General features: G+C 35.9%; 1 protein-coding gene across 3 annotated transcripts in view; it reads left to right on the top strand.

Annotated features, from left to right (window-relative positions):
- The window catches only part of SPATA6 (spermatogenesis associated 6), a 145,285-nt gene that overhangs the window by 106,850 nt on the left and 21,344 nt on the right, over nt 1–17,091 (top strand). The window lies entirely within an intron of this gene.

The following is a 17,091-nucleotide window of genomic DNA, read 5'->3' on the forward strand; positions in this document are numbered from 1 at the left end:
ACTGGTACTCTTCCAAACCGTCAAGGTCATGAGAGAGAAGGAAGGACAGAAACTTGTCACAGATTGGAGGAGACTGAGGAGAAATGATCCAAAAGCACTATGGTATCCTCTATTGTATCCCGGAGTAGAGATGCATTCCTGGAGAAACTAGTGTACTCCAAGTAAAATCTGCAATGTAGCTAATTACTGTACTAATATTGATTTCTTTGTTTTGCAAAATGAACTGTGGCTATATAAGATGTTAATATTGAGAACGTGGGTGAAGGGTGAAGTTCCTGTGTACAAGAACTCTTTTCTCTTTGCAACTGTTTTGTAAATCTAAATATTCAAAAATAAAAAGTTAAACTACTGTTGACCTTTAAACAATACAGAGTTTAGAGGCTCCACACCCCCCTTGCACAGAAATCTGCGTATAACTTTTGACCCCCCCCAAAACTTAACTACCGATAGCCTACTGTTGACCAGAAGTCTAACCAGTAACATAAAACTGTCAATTAACACATTTTGTGTATGTACTATATACTGAATTCTTACAATGAAGTAAGCTAGAGAAAAGAAAATGTTATTAAGAAAATCATAAGGAAGAGAAAATATTTTTATAGTACTGTAAAAAATCTGCATTATAAGTGGATGGACTGCTCAGCTCAAACCCTTGTTCAAGGTCAACCATTCTAAGTTCTTAATTTCAACTCTTTGGGCTTTTAACCAAGAGCTGATGTGATTATAGGCTCCTTTCCTCCCATAGTGTACTATGTATAATTCTTAGGCAACACAGCAGAAAATCCCTTCTGCTTTTCAAATACTTTCTACTTAGCTTTTTGTCCCTTCACCCTGCACTGATTCAGACATTCTGCAAGTATCTTAAGGGAATAGTTAGCTCAGTTTTGTACCCATCATGTCTCATTGGATTTTGACCTCTCAGGTTTTTAATTTTGTACATCTAGCATAGTGAGACTGCCAAAACCCTACTGATTTCTCTGTCTTCCAGCAGCGGACCTGTGGTTGAACAAAGCATAGATTCCCAACATTTTATTCTATGCTAAACACACAAGAACTTTAATTCACCTATTCTCTTACAAAACTTTAGGTCTCTTACAGACCTTTAATTCACCTATTCTCTCAGAAATTTGGCACCACTTGTACTACTGTTTAAGCAGCTTCCTTGTGCCTTTAAACAAAAACAAACTACACACATGCACATGCACACACACACACACACAACACATACATACATGAATGCAGTTGTCTTAAACTGGGCACTAATCTCAGTATCTTAAATTGGTTTACACTAAGAGGAGCCTGAACACAGGCTATTAAAATTAGTCATATTTTTCTGCCTATGTTAATTCAAATATATTGAACATTCTTCTCCAAATATCTGCATGCTCTGTATCTGGTACTATGCACAACACTGGAGATTTTTGCATGTAAGCAAATTTCCTGCCCACAGGAATTTATATAATCCAATGATTATTTAATAAACCAGCAAATAAATATAAAAGAGTAAAAAAAAATAATGCGGCACAGTATATGATTAAATATAAGAATAGAAAGCATAAATAAGTAAAGTCATTGTTTTTCCAGAGAAAAATAAATTGATTACATAGAAATAATAAGTGTTCATTAAATGTTGACTGCATCCCAGGCACTCTGTATATGTTACTCCATTTTATCATTGCAATAATCTTATAAAGTAATTACTATTAAGGAGTACTATTTTTGTTTTGTTTTTTTTTTTAATTTTTTTATTTTTTTCAGCATAACAGTATTCATTATTTTTGCACCACACCCAGTGCTCCATGCAATCTGTGCCCTCTACAATACCCACCACCTGGTGCCCCCAACCTCCCACCCCCCACCCCTTCAAAATTCTCAGATCGTTTTTCAGAGTCCATAGTCTCTCATGGTTCACCTCCCCTTCCAATAAGGAGTACTATTTTAAAGATGAACTCTCAGAAAAGTTAAGTGGCTTGTATAAGGTCATGTAGATATTTAAGATGATTGGAACAAAGATTTGAATCTAGATTAATACTTTTTTTTAACATTTCAGCATGTTTTTATTGAGGTTTTTTTTGTTTGCTTTTTTCATTTAAATTCAATTAGCCAATATATAATACATCATTAGTTTCAGATGTAGTATTCAATAATTCATCAGTTGTATATAACACCCAGTGCTCATATACTCACATCATGTGCCCTTTTTACTCTCTGATCTTAACCACTAAGCTCTACAGAAATAAACACAAAAAGTGCAATCTGGGGGCACCTGGGTGGCTCAGTGGGTTAAAGCATCTGCCTTCGGCTCAGGTCATGATCCCGGTGTCCTGGGATCGAGCCCCACATCGGGCTCTCTGCTCTGCAGGGAGCCTGCTTCCACCTCTCTCTCTATCTGTCTGCCTCTCTGCCTACTTGTGATCTCTGTCTGTCAAATAAATAAAATCTTAAAAAAAAAAGTGCAATCTGATACACATAAGTTAGATAATATAAATGCCCAAACATAAACATGTGGAAACATGCAAACATAAGATCCATCAACAGAATCAGAAACAGAAATAAATACTAACATACTAGAGATAGACATTGTTATTTGCATACTCAAACACACTCTCTGGACACAGGTCAGATCAAAGTACAGGTTGGTCCTCCTTGAAGGATGCTCATAGACAAAAACATATAATCTTAAATATAAATACCAGGGTTTTAAAAATTTACTTTCTACTTCACAAAGAATTTTACAAACAACAACAAAAAAAAGATTTTATTTATTTTTTTTTTACTTCACAAAGATTTTATTTAAATATCAACCTATTCTGGGATAGCAAAAAGTCCTTTATGAATCATTAAACATTTGACTAATACAGAGGAGAATAAAACATAATATGTTGAAAGTTTGGTAATCATTAAACAATGAAGAAAACCCACTTCAAACAAGTTAATGAAAGTCAGTGATCAGGAAAGATTGAGTTGAAAATAAAATCCAAGTGAAAAGGGAGCAAACGATTTCCACTTTTATTCAAGAAAATGTAAGATCACTTCAATGAAAACCCCAGTCCTTTTGCTATTATGTCTAAATCCCAGACACTAGTGCCTCTGGCAGAAATAAGGAAATAGAGGGAAACACAGACTATAGAATAAGCAGGGTAAATAGAAAACAGTAAATTTATACCCAACCATATCAATTAGGTACATTAAATACAAACAGAATAAACATTATAATTGAACACAATGATTGTTATGTTGAGTAAAAATGTCAATATATGCTTATTTCAAAATACCTCTTAAATAGAAACAGAAAGATTGAGTCATGCTTTGTCTTTCATCAGTAAGCACATAATGCCTGATTAGTTCGTATTCTCTCTTTCTCACTCTCTTGCTCTATGTAGCAATTATTTTTTGCCTAGATGCTTTAAATAGCAGAAATAAGAATAAATGTGACTTAATCTTACCAGCCTATCCTGTACAGAAATGCATGTTTTAGGTAAAACTCCTTGTGGAAATAATCCAGGTAAAGCAGAAGGTCCTTATTGAGCCAGATCATGGAAAACCAGGCTAAGATGTGTAGACTTTATCCTGTAATCCAGGAATCATGAATGCAGATGCATTCAAGGTGATAAAATTAGAATATAATCCAAGTCCTCATTTGTTGTGGCAACAAAATGATCTCAGAACAAAAATAACAAACTACCATTGAAGATAAAATTATTGAAGACTGTTAAAGAATTTTTTCTCCTTTCTGTTTTTTCATAACTATACTCAGCTACCTTTTCAGAGCATATACCATTATAATATTCTATAATACTATACACTCTCCTTTATATTCTTCATTTAAAGTTCTACGTGTAAATAATGTTTGCTATTTTATGTCAATGTCTTCTCCAATCATTGCAATTGTCTGAAGCTCTTTCCCTAGTAGATTCCTAAGGAGGCTCACAGGACAAATATTCCCTGAGTTGCACAAAGATGATATTTTGTCTGTAGTCTTTGTACCTGAAAGTTACTTTGGCTGGATATAAAAATCCTTGGCTTATATTTTCTTTATTTTAAGTATGTTACTTGGTTTTGACACAGAATGTTGCTGTCAAAATCTGTTTAAAATCCAATATTCTTCCCCTTGTGAGTGACTTGCTCTTTTAGCTTGGAAATCCAATTGTGGTGTTTTTTCCCCCCTTCCTTTTTGAAGTTTGCTAATAATACCAGAATGCATCATGTATTGATTATTCTGGATTGACTTTTTCACCAATGTATGTCATGTGTTCTTCATTATTTTATGAATATTGTCCTTTTTTATTTCTTAATTAAATTTTCCTTTTTCAATTTAAATTTTATTTAGTTAACATAAAGTGCAATATTGGTTTTTGGAGTAGAAGTCAGTGATTCATCACTTGAACACTCAACATCCAGTGCTCATCACAAGTGCCCTCTTTAATTCCTATCACTCATCTAGCCCATCCTCCACTCACCTCCCTCTATCAACCCTGTTTGTTTCCTGTCTTTAAGAGTATCTTATGGTTGGTTTCTCTCTGTCCTTCCCACCCCCCTCCCATATGTTCATCTGTTTTCTTTCATAAATTCCAAATATAAGTGAGATCATATGGTATTTGTCTTTGACTGACTGTTTTCACTTAGCATAATACACTGTAGCTCTACCCATGTAGTTGCAAATGGCAGGATTTCATTCTTTTTGATGGATGAGAAATGTGTGTGTGTGTGTGTGTGTATGTACATGTATATATACACATACACACATACACACATATATTCTTCTTTATCCACATCTTCTTATCCATTCATCCATCGATGGACGTTTGGACTCTTTCTGTAGTTTGGCTATTTTTGATAATGCTGCTGTAAGACATCAGGATGCATGTTCATGTACTCCTTTGGATCTGTATTTTTATATCCTTTGCGAAAATACCTAGTAGTGCAATTGCTGGATCATAGGGTGGTTCTATTTTTAACTTTTTGAAGATCATTCATACTGTTTTCCACATTCGCTGCACCTGTTCGTATTCCAACAGTGTAAGAGGTTTCCTCTTCCTCCACATCCTCACCAACAACTGTTGTTTCTTTTGTTGTTAATTTTACCCATTCAGACAGGTATGGTGTGGTATCTCATTGTGGTTTTGATTTGTATTTCCTCATGATGAGTGATGTTGAGCATCTTTTCACACATCTGTTAGCCACCTGGATGTCTTCTTTGGAAAAGTGTCTATTCATGTCCCATGCCCATTTCTTAACTGGATTATTTGTTTTTTGAATCTTGAGTTTGATAAGTTCTTTATAGATTTTGGATAATAACCCTGTATCAGATATGTTGTTTGCAAATATCTTCTTCCATTCCATAACCTGCCTTTTAGTTTTGTTGATTGGTTCCTTTGCTGTGCAGAAGCTATTTTTTTTTTAAGATTTTATTTATTTATTTGACAGACAGAGATCACAAGTAGGCAGAGGGGCAGGCAGAGAGAGGAGGAAGCAGACCCTGCTGAGCAGAGAGCCCAATGTGGGGCTTGATCCCAGGACCCTGGGATCATAACCTGAGCCGAAGGCAGAGGCTTTAACCCACTGAGCAACCCAGGTGTCCCTATGCAGAAGCTTTTTATCTCGATGTTCATTTTTGCTTTTGTTTCCCCTGCCTCTGGAAATGTGTCTAGGAAGAAGTTGCTACAGCTGATTTCAAAGAGGATTCTGTCTGTGTTCTCCTCTAGGATTTTGATGGATTCCTGTCTCACATTTAGGTCTTTCATCCATTTTGAATTTACTTTTGTGTGTGGTGTAAGAAAGTGGTCCAGTATTATTCTTCTGCATGTTGCTGTCCAGTTTTCCCAATACCATTTGTTGAAGAGACTTTCTTCCATTGGATATTCTTTCCTGCTTTGTTGAAGATTAGTTGACCATATAGTCCAGCTCCAATTATGGGTTTTCAATTCTGTTCAGTTGAACAATGTATCTCTTTTTGTGCCAGTACCATACTGCCTTAATGACTACAGCTGTATAATATAGCTTGAAATCCAGAATCATGATCCCCTCTAGGTTTATTTTTCTTTTTTAGGATTTTTATTTAACTATTTGGGGTCTTTTGTGGTTCTATACAAATTTTAGGATTGATTGTTCTAGCTCTGTGGAAAATGCTGGTATTTTGATAGGGATTGAATTTTTTGTATAGATTGCTTTGGGTAGTACAGATATTTTAACAATGTTTGTTTTTCTAGTCCATGAGCATGGAATGCTTTTCTGATTTTTTGTGTCCTCTTTAATTTCTTTTATAAGTGTTCTCTAGTTTTGAGAGTACCTATTTTTACCTCTTTAGTTAGGTTTATTCATAGGAATCTTATTGTTTTTGGTACAATTACAAGTGGGGTAAATTCTTGATTTATTTTTCTGCTGCTTCATTATTGGTGTATAGAAGGTCAACAGATCTCTGCACATTGATTTCATATCCTGCAACATTGCTGAATTTATGTATTAGTTCTAGCAATGCTTTGGTGGAGTCTCTAAGATTTTCTACAGAGTGTATCATTTCTTCTGCCAATAATGAAAGTTTGACTTCTTCCTTGCTGATTTGGATACCTTTTATTTCTTTTCTTTCTGACTGTTGAGGCTAAGACTTCCAGTACCATGTTAAATAGTAATGGTGAGAGTGGATATCCTTGTCTTGTTCCTGACCATGGAGGAAGAGCTCTCAGATTTTCCCCATTGAGGATTGTATTAGCTATGGGTCTTTTGTGTATGACTTTTATGATGTTGAGTTATGTTTCTTCTACACTTACTGTGTTGAGGGTTTTTACCAAGAATAGATGCTGTATGGAGGTTCCTTAAAAAGTTGAAAATAGGGGCGCCTGGGTGGCTCAGTGGGTTAAGCCGTTGCCTTTGGCTCAGGTCATGATCCCAGGTCCTGGGTTCGAGCCCCACATCGGGCTTTCTGCTCAGCAGGGAGCCTGCTTCCTCCTCTCTCTCTGCCTGCCTCTCTGCTTACTTGTGATTTCTCTCTGTCAAATAAATAAATAAAATCTTTAAAAAAAAAATGTTGAAAATAGAACTACCCTATGACCCAGCAATCGCACTACTGGGTATTTACCCTAAAGATACAAACATAGTGATCCGAAGGGGCACTTGCACCTGAATGTTTATAGCAGCAATGTCTACAATAGCCAAACTATGGAAAGAACCAAGATGTCCATCAACAGATGAATGGATAAAGAAGATGTGGTATATATATACAATGGAATACTCTGCAGCCATCAAAAGAAATGAAATCTTGCCATCTGCGATGACATGGATGGAACTAGAGGATATCATGCTTAGTGAAATAAGTCAATCGGAAAAAGACAACTATCATATGATCTCCCTGATATGAGGAAGTGGAGATGCAACGTTGGGGGTTAAGGAGGTAGGAGAAGAATAAATGAAACAAGAGGGGATCGGGAGGGAGACAAACCATAAGTGACTCAATCTCACAAAACAAACTGAGGGTTGCTGAGGGGAGAGGGGTTGGGAGAGGGGGGTGGGGTTATAGACATTGGGGAGGGTATGTGCTATGGTGAGTGCTGTGAAGTGTTTAAACCTGGTGATTCACAGACCTGTACCCCTGGGGATAAAAATACATTATATGTTTATTTAGAAAAATTTAAAAAATAGATGCTGTATTTTATCAAATGGTTTTTCTGCATTTATTGACAAGATCATATATTTTTTTCTTTTCTTTTATAAATGTGGTATATCACACTGATTGATTTGTGAATATTGAACCAATCCTGCAGTCCAGGAATAAGTCCCTCTTGATTGTGGTGAATAATTTTTTAATGTACTATTGAATTTGATTTGCTAGTATTTTACTGAGAATTTTTGCATCCATCTGCATCAGGGATATTGACCTATAATTCTCCTTTTTAAGTGGTGTCTTTGTGTGGTTTTGGAATCCAAGTAATGCTGGCCTCATAGAATGACTTTGGAAGTTTTCCTACCATTTCTAATTTTTTGAATGTTTGAGAAGAATCAGTATTAATTCTTCTCTAAATGTTGTAGGGTTCCCTTGGGAAGCCATCTGGCCCAGGATTTTTATTTGTTGGGAGATTTTTGGTTATTGATTCAATTTTTTTCTGGTTATGGGTCTGTTCAAATTTTCTATTTCTTCCTGTTTCAGTTTGGTAGTTTGTAAGTTTCTAGGAATTTGTTTGTTTCTTCCAGATTGCCCAGTTTGTTGGCATATAATTTTTCATAGTATTCTCTTACAATTGTTTGAATTTCTGTGGTATTGGTTGTGATCCCTCCTCTTTCATTTGTGATTTTATCTATTTGGGCCCTTTCTCTTTTGGTAAGTCTGGCTAGGGGCTTATGAACTTTATTAATTCTTTTGAGGAATCAGCTCTTAGCGTCATTGATCTGTTCTTCTGGGGGTTTTGTTTGCTTGTTTGTTTCTGTGTCATTTATTTCTGTTCTAATGTTTATTATTATTATTTCCCTCTTCTGCTGGCTTTAGGCTTTATTTGCAGTTCCTTTTCTAGCTCCATTAGGTGTAGTGTTAGGTTGTGTATTTGAGACTTTTCTTGCTTCTTGCGATAAGCCTGTATTGCAATATACTTCCCTCTTGGGAACTGCCTGTACTGCATCCCAAAGGTCTTGGACTGTTATGTTTTTATTTGCTTCCATGTGTTTTTTATTATTTTTTTCTTTAATTTTGTGGTTAATCCATTCCTTCTTTAACAGGATTTTCTTTAACCTCCATGTATTTGAGGTTTCTCCAAATTTTTTCTTGTGGTTCAAGTTTCATAGTGTTGTGGTCTGAAAATCTGCATGGTATGATCTTGATCTTTTCATACTTGTTGAGGGCTGATTTGTGGCCCAGTATGTGATCTATTCTGGAGAATGTACCATGTGCACCCAAAAAGAATGTGTACTCTGCTCCTTTAGGATGAAATGCTCTGAATATATCTCTTAAGTCCATCTGATCCATTGTGTCATTCAAAGCCATTCTTTCCTTATTGGTTTTCTGTTTAGATTATCTGTCCATTGCTGTAAATGGGCTGTTAAAGTCCTCTGCTTTTATTGTATTATTATTAATGAGTTTTCTTTATGTTTATTATTAATTGATTTATATATTTGGGAGCACAACTATTATAATTGTTAGGTGTTCTTGATGGATAGATCCCTTAATTATGATAAAATGCCCTTCTTTATCTGTTACACTCTGTTTGATAATCCAGTTTGTCTGATATAAGTATGGCCATTCCAGCTTTCTTTTGATGTCCTTTAGCATGGGATTGAGCTCCACATTGGGCTCCCTGCTCGACGGGAAGCCTGCTTCTCCCTCTCCCACTCTCCCTGCTTGTGTTCCTTCTCTTACTACCTTTCTGTCAAATAAAATCTTTAAAATAAAATAATAAAATAGTCTCTTATAGAAAGCATTTAGATGGATTTTTTAATCCATTCTTATACCTTCTGTCTTTTGATTGGAGCATTTAGTCCATTTACATTAAGAGTAATTATTGAAAGGTATGAATTTAGTGTCATTGTGTTACCTGTAAAGTTGGTGTTTCTGGTGATGGTCTGTGGTCCTTTCTAGTCTTTGTTGCTTTCGGTCTTTTTTCCCACTAAAAGAGTCCCCCTTAATATTTCTATAGGGATGGCTTAGTGATTATGATCTCTCTTTGTTTTTGTTTGTCTGGGAAACTCACTCTCTTTCCTATTCCGAATGACAGCCTTTCTGGATAAAGTATTCTTGGCTGCATATTTTTCCCTTTCAGCACATTGAATATATCCTGCCACCCTCTTCTGGCCTGCCAAGTTGCTGTGGATAGATCTGCGAACCTGATCTGTCTTCCCTTGTAGGTTAAGAACATTTTTCCCTTGCTGCTTTTAGGAGTCTTTAATTGCCTCTATATTTTGTGAATTTGACTGTGATATGCCTTGGCAGTGGTCAGCTTTTGTTGAGTTTAATGGGGGTTTTCTGTGCTTCTTGGGTTTTGATGTCTGTATCCTTCCCAAGATTAGGGATGTTTTCAGCTATAATTTGCTCAAATAAACCTTCTGCCCCTTTTCCTCTATTTTCATCTTCTGGGACTCCTATTATATGAATGTTTTTCCATTTTAATAAGTCCCTGAGTTCCCTAAATCTACCTTCATGATCCATTACCTTTGTTTTCCTCCTCTTTTTAGCTTCTTTATTTTCCATAATTTATCTTCTGTAGCACTGATTTGTTCCTTTGCTTTGTCCATCCTCATTTTTTTTTTAAAGATTTTATTTATTTATTTGACAGAGAGAAATCACAAGTAGGCAGAGAGGCAGGCAGAGAGAGAAGAGGAAGCAGACTCCCTGCTGAGCAGAAAGCCCGATGTGGGGCTTGAACCCAGGACCTGGGATCATGACCTGAGCCGAAGGCAGCGGCTTAACCCACTGAGCCACCCAGGCGCCCCTGTCCATCCTCATTTTTATGGCATCCATTTCATTTGCACTTCAGTTATAGCATTTTTAATTTGCGGCTGAGTAGATTTTAGTTGTTTATCTCTGTAGTAAGAGATTCTCTCCTGTCTATGTGCTTTTCAAGCCCAGTTAGATCCTTATACTTGTTGTTTTAAATTCTTTTAAATTTATATTTTTTTAAACTCTTGAGGTAAAAGATGGCTACGAGTGATTTTTTGCCTACTGCTATTTTCACCCCTGTGTAATTTCTTCCCACAACATGTGAATAGGGCTGATCTGTGCAAACAACAGGCTATTGAAGAAATAACAGTGTATGACTTCTGAGGCTAGATCAAAAAGACATTAAAGCTACTTTTCTTGTTCTCTCGTAAGGTCATTTACTCTTGGGAAGACAAATTGTCTGGCCATGAAGACATAGGTAACATATTTTCCATCTGTTTTGTGAGCATGACTTTTCTGGCATGCTTCCATTGAGGGCTTCTTATTTGGTCTTCCCCCCTTAAAACTTTTTATGAAATTTAACCCATTTATGATGATTACTTTATAAAATTATTTTTTTCTGAATTTTTAGAAAGGGACATAGGATTTAGATTAATATTTCTAAATGTGTAGTTTGAGAGCTCCTTTTTCTGTCTTCCTCATTTGTTCAAAAGTATGGCAGCTTAGTTTCTGATATTTCCTGGCTTTCTTTTTCTACCCAATTCTTTTTTTTTTTTTTTAAAGATTTTATTTATTTATTTGACAGAGAGATCACAAGTAGACGGAGAGGCAGGCAGAGAGAGAGAGGGAGGGAAGCAGGCTTCTTGCTGAGCAGAGAGCCCGACGCGGGACTCGATCCCAGGACCCCGAGATCATGACCTGAGCCGAAGGCAGCGGCTTAACCCACTGAGCCACCCAGGCGCCCCCACTACCCAATTCTTATATAGAAATTTTCTTTCCTTTGTTTCTACTTCCCTGTTCAATTTATATATTTTTTGAAGATTTTATTTATTTATTTGACAGATCACAAATAGGCAGATAGGTGGGGCAGGGGGGGAGCAGGCTCCCCACGGAGTGGAGAGCCTGATGGGCCTGATCCCAGGACCCCAGGACCGTGACTCGAGATGAAGGCGGGGGCTTTAACCCACTGAGCCACCCAGGCTCCCCAAATTCTTTTTCCAGATGTTTACACTCAGTGTAGAGTTTTATCTTGAAAGATGACTTTGGTGTGTTAGTTTTGAGTTAACAGTTCCCAGACTGCTCCAGCTTCTTCAGAATTTATTGTAAATCCTTTGTATTCATCACTAGGAGAGTGGGAAAACCTCTTCAGGTTTCAGTTTCTGAACTGACCCACCAAGCTTTCGAGTGAATACTTTTTTGTTACTTTGAACTTACTTGGTTTATCAGATGCTTCAATGTTTTCCTCTGATTCATCCTCCACAGGTGGTGTTACTGTCTCATGTACCTACTGGGGGTTTATGAATGTCTCCTGATATTTTGGAGTTCATGGGAATACCTTGTCTCTTAATTTTCTTGCAGATGTTTCCCATGGATTTTTTAATACTGCTATTCTAGATAATTTAAAAAATTTTTATTTCAGTATAATTACTTTAATCCTAAATTCTATAGCACAGTTTTTAAAAAGTGAACCCATGGGTGAACAGCATCCAGGTCAGAGACATGACATTATCAGCACCCAAGAAATGCCTCTGGTGCCTCTTTTCAGTCACTACATAACCTACCTTCTAATATCTAACAACATATAGATAAGTTTTATGTGTTTTTGAACATTTCATAAATGGAATCATGTATTCATCCTTTTGTATTTAGTTTCTTTTGCTGATCATTATGTTTGTGACATCCATGTGCTTCATTTTTATAATCATATAGTGGGAATCAGTAAGCTATAGTTCACAGACAAATTCCAGACTTTTAAATTTTAAATAAAGTTTTATTGGAACATGAATTAGATCCATTTGTTTATATATTATCTATGGCTGTTCTCAAGTTACAACAGCAGAGATGAGCAATTGTGACAAAGAACAAATAACTTGCAAAGCTGAACATATACAGTGTTTGGCCCTTCAAAGAATAGTTTGCCAACCTTTGCTTTATAGTATTTCAGTAAGAATAGCAAAATTTATCAGTTAATTCTTTTTATTTGGGGCTAATACTAATAGTAATGCTATCAATATTATTATATATGTTCTTTGATGAACATATATATGTATTCCTGTTGGATATATACCTAATATGGAATTTCTGGTCATAAGAAGGAATGTAGAATATACTGCCAAAAAGTTTTTTCAAAGTGTTCCAGTATCAGTAGTTGGGAGTTCTAGTTTTCTACAGCCTTGCTAACACACTGTATTTTCTGGGTTTTATTTCCCCATTATGGTTATTCCAGAGGCTTTGCATATTCTGAAACTGTGTTATTGGATGCATACAGGTTTAAACTGTGGTGAGGTTTTTTTTCTGGTTAGTTGACCTTTTTGTCATTGTGAAATGTCTTTACCTCTAGGAAAGCTTCTTACCTTCAAATATAGTTTGTCTGATATTATAATAAGCATATCAACTTTCTTTTGGTTAATGTCAATTGGTACTTTTCATTCTTTTACTTTTACCCCTTATGTCTCCTTATATTTAAGACGTGTGTCTTATATAGTTAGGTTTTGTATTATTGAGTACTTACTTTTATTTACTTCAATCATTTAATTACTGATATTCTGACAAATCTGTTCATGTTTGTTTTTTAAATCTCCTGCATGTCTCCTTTGACTAAGATATTTTTATTTCCTCTCCTCCCTCTTTTAACTCATAGGGTATGCATTTGCTTATTATTCTTTTAATGTTGCCCTATAAAATACATGTATCCTCTGTTATAATCTAAGACACTTTTTTTCTTTACCAGTTTTTTGATAATGCTAGAATTTTAGAATACTTATACTCCATTTAAACTCCTTTCTTTTTTAAAGTTATTGTGATACATTTTATTTCTGCTTGTATTTTGGATTCCATAATGCATTATTATTATTATTGTTTCATATAATATTTATTTGTATTTGCCTACATATTTTGTATAGTAATATTTATATTTGCCTACATATTCATCTTTTTTTATGCTTTTTAGTTTTTCATTCTCTTTTCATTTTAGATCATTTCCCACTTGCCTGAAAAATTTCCTTTAGTGTTTTTTTTTTTTTGTTGAGGTCTGCTAAGGGTCTGGTATTATTTTGTTGAGGTCTGTTTTCATTTTTATTTACTTATTTTTATTACTTAGGTATTTATTTATGTATCCATAAATCTATGAAGAATTTTTCCTCACTGGATATAAATGTATATGTTGGCAGATGTTTTTCTTCCTGTATTTTAAAAATATCATTTTATTATCTTATAACTTCCATTATTTCCTTGATAAGCCTATTGTCAGTCTTAACCCTTTCTGCTTATAATGTCTTTTATCTCTGGCTTCTTTTAGTATTTTCTCTTGTCCTTAGTTTTAAAAGATTTGATTTTATATATTTTTAAAAAGACTTTATTTATTTATTAGACAGAGATCACAAGTAGGCAGAGAGGCAGGTGGAGGAGGGGGCAGGCTCCCTGCCGAGCAGAGAGCCCAATGCAGGGTTCAATTCTGAGCCCGATGCAGGGCTCAATTCTGGGACCCTGAGATCATGACCTAGCTGAAGGCAGAGGCTTAACCCACCGAGCCACCCAGGCACCCCTGGTTTTATGTATTAACCCTGCCCAGAGTTTCTTGAATCTGTGAATTCATTACTTAAATTAATTTAGGAAAATCCAGCCCTTTATTTCTTTAAATATGCTATATTGACTATACCTTTATTCCTTCCCTCTTGGGTGACCAATTTCAACTCTTAGACCTTTTGATTATCTCCCATAGTTTCTTGCACTTCTTTCTGTATTTATCTTTCTATTTTCCCTTTTATTAGCATTTCCTATGAACCTATATTCTACTTCACTGATCTGGTCTTCTACTGTTTCCAATATAGTGTTAAACACATCTATTAAGTTCTTTACTTCTGGGGCGCCTGGGTGGCTCAGTGAGTTAAAGCCTCTACCTTTGGCTCGGGTCGTGATCCCAGAGTCCTGGGATCAAGCCCCGCATGGAGCCCCACATCTGGCTCTCTGCTCAGCAGAGAGCCTGCTTCCCTTCCTCTCTCTCTGCATGCCTCTCTGCCTACCTATGATCTCTGTCTGTCAGATAAATAAATAAAATCTTTTTAAAAAAAGTTCTTTACTTCTATTTAGATTAAAAATGTATCTTTGATTGATTCTTATAAATGCCAGTGTTTCTGGAAAACCTTAACCTTTGTTTATTTTGTCCAACTTTTCATCTATTTTCTTGATGATACTGATCATAGTTAGTTTAAAGTGCTTATCTCCTATTTCTTATACCTGGGTTACACTTGTAATCTGCTTCTTTTGTCTTTTTCACTCTTGCGTGCTATCCTGACTATACTGTTCTGACTATAGCATTTATTTCATAATAAATTCTAGACATTATTTCTAAAAGAACTTTAGAGCTTTCTAGATGATGAAAGGGTTCCCTTTTTCCTCTATTAGGCAGGTAGCATCAAGGGGCTAACCTTAATTCAAAAGAGACCAAACTACTTTGAGGCTATATTGATGTTTTGGTAATCAACCTCTAGAGCTTTTCAGGTCTTTGTCTTCTCAGTACCAAGAAACTGAGGCAGTTTCCATATTTCTATATTTCCATACCAGGAACCTTCAGAAAATATTCATATATTTGAGTCCCTTCTCATCTCTGTTTTTATGATAATCAGCTCTGCATAATCACCAAGATGTCTGCTGGTTTCTCTGTCTGCCAGTACAACTTCTATGACCAGTTCTAGCTGCTCCCAGAAGTGATCATACCCTGCTCCCAGTATAAATGAGTATAAATGTGATTTCAACCAGTCAAGTGTCAATTCACTACATTTCAAGGCTTCGAACTTTGACCTATTCTATTATCAACATCTTTTTTCCTGACAGATGTTTGTCTTTTAACTACCATCTAATTATATGGATCTTTTGCTTTTCAGTCATTTTTTTATTAGTTTGTTGCCCCCCCAAAAACTGGCATAATTCAAAATTTTGGCAACTATTGTGACAAGACACTTTTATGTGTTTGAGGCTCTTCCAGTTCTCAGTTTTATTTTTCGAGTGTGGTGTGATTCACAAAAAAATTCTGCTGGGTACTCCATCCCCAGAAATAGCCTTTGCCTGAGCCAAAACCAGATTTTTTAGCCTAGCTTGTCCCAAATTGTCAAGTCTTTCCAGTTTAAAAACAGTTACAGGTCCTTAAGTGTCGCTGCTATCTCCAGGGTTTTTGCCTCTTGTGTTTTGAGGGCCTCTCACTATAGATCTTTATCTCTTATATAGATCTTTATCTCTTAAGTACCATGAAATTGTAGGAACATTCAGAGACTTTTGGGTTAGCTCTATACCCTCTAGTCCTACATAGCTTCATAAATCAATAAATGTCATAACTGAGAAACTGGTTGTACATCTAAGGCCTCATAATACTCCAGTTACAATACTCTACTCTTTTACAACCATCAAAAACTTTGTTGGTTTTTCTATGTCACAGCAATGACCCTTGTTCTAATAGAAGCTCTGGTTCTTAGCATCTAGTCCATGCTCAGGATATGCAAACACTTTGAAGAAAAATGGCTATGCAGATCGTCAGTCCACCTTTGAAAGTTTCTCTCCTCTGAAATGTTAGTACCACTAGTGTTTTTGTTTTGTTTTTTGCACCTTTCTAATAGCTTAAAATATATAACTTTTTTTTTCTGGCTTTTCTAGTTTTCAGTAGGGGTATTGGCTGCCATGAATTATTCCTTGTAACCCCAAAACAATTTCTGCATGTTTTTATGAGGGGATTTGTGCCTCTAAATACTATTTGTTTTTTATTGCTACCACAACAAATTACCACAAGTTTAGTAGATCAAATTGGTTATCTTACATTTCTGTAGACCTGGCATGGATCTCGTTGGGCTAAAATCAATGTGTCAGCAGAGATGCTTTCTTCATAGAGTTTCCAGGGAAGGATCAATTCCTTTGCCTTTTCCAGCTCCCAGTGACCACCCACATTCCTTGGCACATAGCCACTTTCCTCCAATTGCAAAGCCAGCAACACTGCATCTCCTTGACCCTTATTCTTTTTCAAAAAAAAAAAAAAAAAAAAGATTATTTTTGAGAGAGAGAGAAAGAGAGAGTGAGTACACATTGGTGGGGGACAGAGGGAAAGAACCTTCAAGGATACTCCTCTCTGAGCGAGGAGCTCTATATGGGGCATGATTTCATGATCCATAAGATCATGACCTAAGCTAAAACCAAGAATTGGATACTCAACCAACTAAACCATCTAGGTGCCCCTTGACCCTAATTCTTAATCACATCTCCCTCTGTCTGATCACAGCCATGAAAGGCTGTTTCTGCTTTTAAGAACTCATTTGATTAAATTGGACCTAGATAGATAATCCAAGGTAATCCTCCCTTTTCAAGATCCTTAACCTTAGTCAAATCTGCAAAATTCCCTACTGCTCTGTCAGGTAACATATTCATTGGTTCTGAGAATTAAGGCATGGACATCTTTGGGTACCCTTATTCTCCCTACCACACACTGTCACTAACATCTTCCTAGAATTCCCTTCTCTGACAGTTTTAAAATT

Source organism: Lutra lutra, chromosome 4, assembly GCF_902655055.1.
Source record: "Lutra lutra chromosome 4, mLutLut1.2, whole genome shotgun sequence".
In the NCBI taxonomy this organism is placed as follows: domain Eukaryota; kingdom Metazoa; phylum Chordata; class Mammalia; order Carnivora; family Mustelidae; genus Lutra; species Lutra lutra.